Here is a 9,176-nt window from a genome sequence, read left to right on the forward strand (position 1 = left end):
CCCTTAAAGGAGCTCAAGAGCTGTGCTGGGAGCTCCGTTGCTCTGAGCCTAGCTGCTGGGCAGGTACCTTTGAGTCTCCTACAGTTGAACTCATCACTGCCTCTGTTCCCAGGTGCTCTGACCCAGGAAGATCAGCTTTATTTATAAGTTCCTGTCATGCTGCTGCCTTTTTTCATAGATGCCCTGCCCTTCATGGAGTAGTCTAGTCACAGTCTGCCAGCAGAGGTGTTGCTGAGCTGCCTCAGGCTCTCCCCAGCTGCTGTGTGAACTGCCTCAGTAGCAGCAGACACCCTTCCCCCAACTGAGCTGAACCCTCCAGGTCCAGCTGTGCTTGCTGTGAAACTCTCAATCCAGAGTGTTTCAGATTGCTTGTTTTGTAGGGGTGGTACCCACCGAGCCAGATCTCCTGGCTCCCTGTCTCAGCCCCATCCCTTTCAGTTGAATGGGTGGCTCTTTCTCCCAGGCATTCAGTTGAAATGCCCACCCAGATTTGTGTGAGTTTCTGTGTGCCAACCTATGGCACCAGCCCTGCTGAAAACTTGTGGCACTTTTTGGCCTGGGAATCTCCTGGTCTGTGGGCAGTGAAAACTTGTTTGGAAATGCAGTGAGTACTCACCCTTTGCGTTGTTCTTGCTGGGAACTGCACTCTGGAGCTGTTCCTATTCGGCCATCTTGGATCATCTGGGAATGACTCTTAATAGGTATGAGGCTTCTCTTCTGGATGATGAAAATTAGTTTGTGATTATTTATATATATACACAACTCTGCAAATATATAAAAACAATGGAATTGTACACTTAAACAGGTAAATTTCATGGTACAGGCATACCTCAGAAATATTGCATATGTAGCTCCAGACTACAATAAAGCAAATATTGCATTAAAGCCAGTCACACAAATTTTGTTTCTCAGTACATAAAAAAGTTATGTTTGTCCTATAGCTTATTAAGTGTGCAATAGCGTTTTGTCTAAAAACAACAATTTACGTGCTTTAATTAAAAACTACTTTATTACTTAAAAATGCTAATAATCATCTGAGCCTTCAGTAAGTCTTAATCTTTTTGTTGGTACAGGGTCTTGCCTCAATGTTGAGGGCTATTGGCTAATCATTCAGTACACTACAATTTACTTCCAGAATTTTGTTAAATTCTCCAGCAATCTCGTGATGGAGACATTATCCTCTCTGTTTATAGGTGAAGAAATGAAAATTTAGAAAGAAGTACTTGGCCGAAGCCTCCTGTGCCTGGTTGGGCATATGCCACTGTTCCCACCAAGACAAAGTCAGCTTCAGCTTCACAGGTGACCTTATGCACTCCACTAGTCACAACCTAAAAGAAGTAAAAGTCTTATTTGCTAAAGAAGCATTCAGATTAATATAAGAAATAATACAGTCAAGCAATTAAATGAGTTCTCTTTACAGTTAAATCCAAATAAATATCAACCTAACCTAAGTTTAGATATCCATGCAATGTTCCAAAGTGTCTTTTTCCATTTTCTTATCCCCTGAAAAAAAGCACATTTCTTTAGCTTGGTACAGTGTATTGTCTCAACATATGCTGATTAGCTACTACAATTTATAGTATGATAGCACTTGAAAGCCTTCTTCCCCTGTTTTGGACATTTTTATCTTACTGTCAGGATAAATTGAACTCACACCAAAAAGAGGCAAAAACATATTCTGGCATTCTCCACATCCTGGATTATTTTTAAACCTAATTTATTTAATATCAACTTATTGTTTTGCTCTTTTTCTTTGCTTAAATTTAAGTTGTTTTAAATAGCATTAAGGTTTTATATAACTGCAATTGGTTACTTCTAAAAAAGCTTTTTTAAATAAAGCTTTATTTACAATTCAGATGTAGGAATATTGGAAACAGAACCAGGGGATGCACATTCAGTCAGACTCATCAAAGTCATTGTAAAATAAGAGAATATCTTGCTGTTTTTCAAGGATAGCTTGTCTTACCAAGAATGGGGTTTTCTACACCTGTGTTATGATGTCTCAAGGGTCATACATCTCTTATAGTCAGAAGGGTTCATAGGTTTTTGTTTTTTGTTTTTTTTCTTTGAGACAGAGCTTTGCTCTTATTGCCCAGGCTGGAGTGCAATGGAGCAATCTTGGTTCACTGCAACCTCGCCTCCTGGGTTCAAGCAATTCTCCTGCCTCAGCCTCCCCACTAGCTGGGACTACAGGCATGTGCCAGTATGCCCAGCTAATTTTTTGCATTTTTAGTAGAAATAGGGGTTTCACCATGTTGGCCAGGCTGGCCTTTTAACTCCTGACCTCAGGTGAGCCACCCGCCTGGCCTCCCAAAGTGCTGGGATAGCAGGTGTGAGCCACTGTGCCTGGCCATAAGTTGAAAGTTGAGAATCACAGCACCTTTCAGGGAAGGGATAGATTTTTTGATAACTTGTGTGTTTAAGGAAATAATATATTTAATAAACTCACATGCAAAAATAACATCTGTTATCACTGATTGGGGAAATTTAGTAGAAATGCAAAAATTGAAATGACATTAATTTGGCCACATTGGAGAGGCTCGGCAGAAGAGATTCATGTTTATATACTTTAAAATGTAAATAGTGCTCATCAGGGGACATAGCCTCACTTCACATAACGTGTTTTCAGATAAACAAGTGGGGGAAATTTCCACTAATCCTATAGGGGCATAATTAAAAATAATTAGGCAGAAAAAAATCCCCTCACTTATTTTATTTTAAAACTTCAAGAAAAAGACAGAGATAGATTTTGCATTTTCAGAAAATGGTGAGTGTGTAGTACAGGCTTGAGATCGAAAGTCCCCAGTGATGTAAGCTTCCTTCTTCATGTATACCTGCCAATTTACTTTAAAAAAAATGCTTACAATGGACTGTCTCCAGGGAAGAGAAGGGTATGCGCTTAATGACTCAGTCCTTGGCAACCATTAATAAGTATGCTAGTTAGAGGCAATCAAAGAGCATAATATGCATACTGCAAACCCAGGAAAATACTAGTTTGGAAAGATAAATAATAGACAGACAGACAGAAAGATAGACATCTTATGGTGAAATGAAAAAGTAAGTAGAATGGCAATCACCCTGGCTTTTGCTGCAGTAACAAATAATAACCAAATCTCAGTGCAAACACATGTATTTATTGCTCACATTATAGGAGGGGAGTAGGTTGTTTGGGTTTGTGCCAACCGTGGCTAGGCTCTATGTCTTCTTAATCTGGGAACCAGGTTAAAGCAGTAGCCGCTATTTGGAGCATGTAATACTAAGAAGGGCAGAGGGCTGAGGGGGCAGAGCCACTCCCTACAAGGGCATTGCATTTTTCTGCTGGGACATAGCATACTTCTCATCCACTCACATTCCATTGGCAAAGAAATTCCAAAGTCAGTTGGCGAGGAAATTGATTGCACCACAGGAAAACATGACAAAGGTAGAGAGGAATAAAGAACTGTGAACAATCAAGTTTATCACACCTGAGAGATAGAAAACATTAAAATAATATGGCCAGTTATACATTTTTTAAGAAAATATTATGATTGTTAAACACGTAATTCAGAAAGAAAACTCCTTCCGCTAGTGGTAGGTGGACCCAATTTTACAGAGCCTGAAACCTATGCAATCTTTATGATCATCTTTAGAAAAATATCGTCAAATAGTGCTAATAAAAATTAGAGGGTTTGGGGCCGGGCGCAGTGGCTCACGCCTGTAATCCCAGCACTTTGGGAGGCCGAGGCGGGTGGATCACGAGGTCAAAAGATCGAGACCATCCTGGTCAACACGGTGAAACCCTGTCTCTACTAAAACTACAAAAAATTAGCTGGGCATGGTGGCGCATGCCTGTAATCCCAGCTGCTCAGGAGGCTGAGGCAGGAGAATTGCCTGAACCCAGGAGGCGGAGGTTGCGGTGAGCCGAGATCGGGCCATTGCACTCCAACCTGGGTAACAAGAGCGAAACTCCGTCTCAAAAAAAAAAAAAAAAAAAAAAAATTGGAGGGTTTGAAGCTTAAATTTAATTAGCTTCAAGGTAAATTTGATTTTGCTTTTACTTTAAGTGATGTAAGAACAACCTAACTTTATTCATTAATAAAATTTTGGTAAAATATATATACTTAACTTCAAAACTTGAATTAGTACTGTTCTTTTAAAATAAGATACTGTATTTTTTTAAATAAATAGAGAATCAGTTATTTGTTTGGACCTGAGAACATGATAAGATAATCTTCTGGCCTCTTGAGGTCACCTAGTTCACTTAAAAACTGCAAGGAAGGTAGGAATCACTGGAAGTCCTTCTCTGAAGAAACCTATCTATTCAAATTTTATTTATCTAAAGAATCCAAATTGGCTGCTATTGTTAAATATATGATGACCTGCTTTGTGATAGTATTGTAATGAGTATGTTTAATTTTGGAAAAAATATATGCCACCTGCCCTTGGCTCCAGAGGATGGCTGATGTGTAGATGCAAGATTTTTCCTAAGAATTAATGCTTATTTTTTCAGCTAACATAAAAAATAACTTATTTCATATATTTTCCAGACTTCTAGATATTATTGTTGAGAATAATGGAGTAAATTATGGATGATGTGGTTTTAAAGCCAGATGAGCTGACAGTAAACAGTAAAGAGGGTTAAAATGTGGTGAGGCTCATTCCTGTTAGGTCCAGATCCAGTCCGTAGGATAAGACATGAGGAAACGTTGAAAGATGGAGGCCAGAAAGAGCCTGCACCCCAAGTCTCTATCATTCTTCTCTTTACTTGGTGTGGTAGGCAGGATAATGGTTCACAAAGTAATCCACACCCTAATCCCCAGAACCTGTGACTATGTTCCTTACATGGCAAAGTTACTCTCTAAATGTGATTCGGGTTATGGACTTTGAGATGGGGAAATTATCCTGCAATATCCAGGTGGGTTTAATCTAATACTGCAAATCCCTGAAAACAGAGTCCCTGTCCTGACTGTGGCCAGAGATGACAGAAGAGTCAGTGAGATTGGACCTGCTGAGCTGGCCTCCAGAAAAAACAGAGCCCTGCCGACACATTGATTTTTGTCTCGTAAGATTCTTGCTGAACTTCTGACCTACAGAACTGTAAGTTAATAAATCTGTGTTGCTTCGAGCTACTACTTCTATGGTAATACACTTGGTGAAGCAGGGCAATGAATCACCCACTCTGCCGTGATCCAACAGGCATTCTTTTTTCAGCCCAGTTTATCTCTTTCCATTTCCTCAACTTGTGTTTGTGAAGTGACATTTTAGGTTCTCTTAGTCTGATTATTCTGCGTGAGGTAAAGTGGCACAATACTCTTTGACAATCCTATGAGTCACATTCTCCAGTATGATCAAACTGTTTGTAGCGAATCAGGGAAATTATTTTGGAAGTACTCTTATTTTCTGTTGATACAGTTTAACAATTTTGTTTGTTCATATTGCTGAAACTGAGCATATAATGTTAAGTTCTTCTATGGTCTTTGAAATGTGGACGTATTTGAACTGTTAAACTGCATTCTGATTAAATCCACTTAAACTTTGTTATAATGCATGCCCATGTTTTTATTATTGGCTGGACAGACTGCTGTGCAAAACAAGTATCTGTCTAGCTCCGAAGGGGATACTCAGGAAGAAACCGTAAGAAGAGCCCTTAATTAAAAACAAAGGCAAGTCATTTGGGGGAAGTTAGAAAAAGATATAGTCTCTGCAAAAGCAAGTGATGGACTGATTCCAAAACATTGTTTAAAATACTTTAGAAATAGTTATTAATGTGGTGAGAAAAACAGTCACTTAAACTATTATGAATGGGCTTTTTTGCACATAAAATAGGCTGGAAATGGATTCAAGCAGGAGTGAAAGTGTGATAAATAAATAAACTAAATCTACTGAGGAGGAATAGAAGTCCTCCTGGAGAAAGACACTGTGGAAGAATAAGGCCATTTGCCAAATAATGGACCAGAATGATGAACTTCATATTAATTGGCATTGCAAAGTTATTATACAATATTTAGTATACTTTAATGCATATTCATTTTTTCGACATCAAAGGATTTGATAATGTTGAGAAGAATATTTAGCATTCTCAAAGAGCTTAATTTCTGGATCTCAGCTGTTCATCACTGAACAAACAGGATGTGATACTAATGGAGCATTACCTTGCCCAGAATATTGACTATTAATAATATACAGTCATTGAGAGGAAGCACTAGTTTATGGACATGATTTAAATACTAGAGATTGGCAAAAGAGAAGGTTGTGTTCCTAAAGATGTTTATTCATGTCAACCTTCTTTCCACTATAACCCAAGTAGAAGCAGTAAGAATATATTATGAATTTCCTCCTGAGAGATAGCTAAGTGCACTGGACTTGATGCCAGAACACCTGGGTTTCAGTCTCCATTTCTATGCTTCTGGCAATGGGAACACTAAGAGGCCTCCCAGAGCCTGGTTTCTACCTGATAAACACAGATAATATTACCAATTTTTGTCTGATTTCCAAAATGTAGTAACATGATATACTGCAACATGAAAGTGCTTTGTAAATTTTAGAGAGTTGTATACATTAAGGTCCTTATGTTAGGCTTTAAAAAATAGTATGTAAATAATTGAAATACCACTTCAGCACAGATCTATATTGTTCTAACTTTTGATAGAATTTTATCAAAACTTAATTTAATTATAGTTTCATGCTATGGTGCTTATCATCAACTTAGGTTATGTGTGTTTACAGTGATGTTCATTGCACATAAATATTTGGAAAATAAATATTGCCTTCGCAGTTTTACCTAGAGCTGGACCTTGTGACTTTTACTTTGTTTCTGAGTTCTTTTGTAGTTTTTGTTGACAGTCAAATCATGTCTTCATTAAGGTGCCAGACAAATATTAAATTCAGTAATCTATTGACCAGCAAATATTAATCACTTATTATGTAAATGTTACTATACAAAGTACTATTCAGTGAACTCAGCAAAATGAACAGTTTGAGTTTTTTTTTTCCCTCTTCTAAATTGACTAGCTCTTTGTCTGAATTAATCAAATCAACCAGTAGATTTTTGCCTTCCTGTACATGCAGCTTAAATGTCACTTTCTATCTTCAAACTGCTATTTTGAAAATTAGTGATGTGTAGGTGGAAAACACTTTACTATTTACAGGTAGAGTACTATACAGTAAGGTTTATTAGGTCATTATTTGCACTCTGTACGTTTATCTTATTTAATTTTTTATTATGGAAAATTTTAAACCTGTGAATAGGCATATGGAGTAGTATCATGAATCCCCGTACACCTAACCCAGTTTCAACAATTAGCAACTCATAGCCAGTCTTGCTTCATCTGTACTCCCACCCATCCCTCTTCTACGCCCTGTTATTTTGGAACAAACATCTGATATCTATAACTTAATTCTTAAGTATTTTAATATATATCTTTAAAAAAGATAGGATTCTTCAAAAATTAATCACAATAGCATCATCACACCCCAAATAAAATTAACAATAATTGCTTAATATCATTAAATATTCGGTGTGTATCCAGATTTCCAATTGTTTTGTAATTTTATCATTTTTTTGCAGTTTGTTTCAATCAGTAACGAAATAAGGCCCAATCAGCAACCAAATTGTGATCAGTTAACATGCCCCTTCATTCTATTTTAATCTTCACCTTTTTTTTTTCCCTCTTGCAATTTATTTGTTGAAGAAACTGGGTCATTGTCCTGTGGCCTTTTCTACAGCCTAGATTTTACTGAGTGTATCCCATGGTATAGTATAGTATGTTTTCAGTCCTATGTGTTTCCTGAATACTAGTAGTTGGATCTAGAAATATGCTATGCAATATCATATCCACTTATAGTTTCTTTTTTAAAAAGGAACTTAGCGTTTTAGAATAGTTTTAGATTTACAGAAAAATATGTGAAGATCATACAGAGAATTTACATCCAGTTTTCCTTATTATTAATACCTTAAAGTAGTATGGCACATTTGTTAAAATTAACAAACAAATATTGATATGTTATTATGAACTAAAATCCATACTTTATTCAGATGTCTTTAGTTCTTACCTAATGTATTTTTTCTGGTCCAGGATCCCATCTAGGATGTTCGGTTGCATTTGTAGTCATGTCTCCTTAGGCTCCCCTTTGCTGTGACAGTTTTTCAGACTTTTCTTACTTTTGATGACCTTGACAGTTTTGAGGAGTACTGGTGAGGTCCATTGTAGAACGGGTTATGGGTTTTAGGGAAGGAGACCACAGAAGTCAAGTGCCGTTTTCATGACGTCATATCAAAGGTACATTTTGTACACATTAATTATCACTGTTGACGTAACCCTGATCACCAGGCTGAGGTAGTGTTTGTCAGTCTTCATTATAAAACTACTATTTATCCCTGTTTCTACACAGTGCCCTTTGGAAGGGGAACACTACACAAGGCCCACACTTAAGGAGTGGAGAGCTATGCTTCATCACTTTTGGGTTGAGTATATTTATAATTTATTTTTGAGACAGGGTCTCACTCTGTTACCCGGGATGAAGTGCAGTGGTGCTATCATGGCTCACTGCAGCCTCCACTTGCTGGGCTGAGGTGATTCTCCCACCTCAGCCTCCCAGGTAGCTGGGACTACAGGTGTGCACCACCATGCCCTGGTAATTTTTGTATTTTAAGTAGAGACAGATTTTTGCCATGTTGGCCAGGCTACTCTCAAACTCCAGGCCTCAAGCGATAAGCCACCTGGGCCTCCCAATGTACTGGGATTACAGGCGTGAGCCACTGTACCCTGCCTATTTTCATAAATTATTTGTAATTCTTCTGCATGACAAATGTGTTTCTTCTTCTCCTCCAATTAGTTATTTATTTATTCAATCATTTAGTCACTATGGGCTCATAGATATTTATTTTACATTTGGGTTACAATTCTATACTACTTTATTTTATTGTTCAAATTGTTCCAGCTTTGGCCATTAGCTCTTTCATTTGGCTCCTATGTTCCTTTGTCATACCCTTACCATTATAAGCATGTGTGGTTTTAAGGACTTTCTTACCTTCTAGCACTACACGATGCTTTAGGCTCATCGTGTACATTCCTTGACCCAGTCCTGGAATCAGCCATTTCTTCAAGGACTCTTTGGTTCCTTTAATTTGAGAATGGTATTAGAAATAAAGATCTAAGACCAGGTCCAGTGGCTCATGCCTTTAATTCCAGCATTTT

The 9,176-nt window shown here is 37.7% G+C and overlaps 1 long non-coding RNA gene across 1 annotated transcript; it reads left to right on the forward strand.

Moving 5' to 3' along the window:
* The first annotated feature begins 2,292 nt into the window (after positions 1 to 2,292).
* LOC116549694 lies at positions 2,293 to 6,763 on the forward strand. The gene is made up of 2 exons (XR_004268009.1): positions 2,293 to 3,666; positions 3,985 to 6,763. It is a non-coding gene; the product is annotated as an uncharacterized LOC116549694 (long non-coding RNA).
* The last annotated feature ends 2,413 nt before the right edge of the window (positions 6,764 to 9,176 follow it).

This window comes from Sapajus apella, unplaced genomic scaffold, assembly GCF_009761245.1.
Source record: "Sapajus apella isolate SASKATOON/1434 unplaced genomic scaffold, GSC_monkey_1.0 scaffold6, whole genome shotgun sequence".
NCBI classification, from domain to species: Eukaryota; Metazoa; Chordata; class Mammalia; order Primates; family Cebidae; genus Sapajus; species Sapajus apella.